At 41.6% G+C, this 1,048-nt stretch overlaps 1 pseudogene; it reads left to right on the top strand.

The window, feature by feature from the left end:
• Positions 1-324: 324 nt before the first annotated feature.
• On the top strand, positions 325-1,048 carry LOC114216243 (high mobility group protein B2 pseudogene; annotated as a pseudogene).

Here is a 1,048-nt window from a genome sequence, read left to right as displayed (position 1 = left end):
GGGACAGTCTGAGCATTATTGTTAAAAATAAGTAAATTAAACAGATGTAAATAAGATAAAATAATGAACAGTTTTATCTACTTTTGTCTTATTATAGAGAAACTAAAGATAAATTTGTGTCTGTTGATAAACAGATTTCAAGCTTTATTGAAAGACCGTATTATGAAAAAAGCACATTTCTAAATTATAAAATGTATTCATCAATTTGTCAATCTAAAGAATTCTGCTGTAACCAAGTTCACAATTGCTTACAACTAGGTTTTCCCTGGACATTAAGGTTTGGAAGCATTAAGAATTCTGATAAACAAAACCAGTTCACGCTGGAGCCCTGGGAAGGAAGCGTCTCTGGTGGATCCGGCCTCTCCGCGGGACTCTGAGGAAAAGCTACCACCAGGTAGACGCCGTCTGTCACCATGGGTAAAGGAGACCCCAACAGGCCGCAGGGCAAGATGTCTTCATGCACTTTCTTCGTGCAGACCTGCCGGGAAAAGCACAAGAAGAAACACCCAGACTCTTCCGTCAATTTCGCCGAATTCTCCAAGAAATATTTGGAGAGATTGGAAGACTATGTCTGCAAAGGGAAAGTCGAAATTTGAAGATATGGCAAAAAGTGACACAGCTCGCTATGACAGGGAGATGAAAAATTATGTTCCTCCCAAAGGTGACAAGAAAGGAGAGAAAAAAGATCCCAATGCTCCTAAAAGGCCTCCGTCTGCTTTCTTCCTGTTGTGCTCTGAACATCACCCAGAGATCAAAAGTGAACACCCTGGTTTATCCATTGGGGATACTGCAAAAAAAAATTGGGTGAAATGTGGTCTGAACAGTCAACCAAAGACAAACAACCATATGAACAGAAAGCAGCTAAGCTGAAGGAGAAGTATGAAAAGGCTATTGCTGCATATCACGCCAAGGGCAAACGTGAAGCGGGAAGAAGGGCCCTGGCAGGCCAACAGGTTCAAAGAAGAAGAATGAACCAGAGGATGAGGAGGAAGAGGAAGAGGAGGCTGAAGATGAAGATGATGAGGAAGAGCAGAAAGATGAAGAATAA

Source organism: Eumetopias jubatus, unplaced genomic scaffold (assembly GCF_037043125.1).
Source record: "Eumetopias jubatus isolate StellerSeaLion01/CBP00866 unplaced genomic scaffold, mEumJub1_p1.0 scaffold_10, whole genome shotgun sequence".
In the NCBI taxonomy this organism is placed as follows: Eukaryota; Metazoa; Chordata; class Mammalia; order Carnivora; family Otariidae; genus Eumetopias; species Eumetopias jubatus.
The sequence above is the reverse complement of the archived record's forward strand: the minus strand, read 5'-3'. Positions and strand labels throughout refer to the sequence as shown.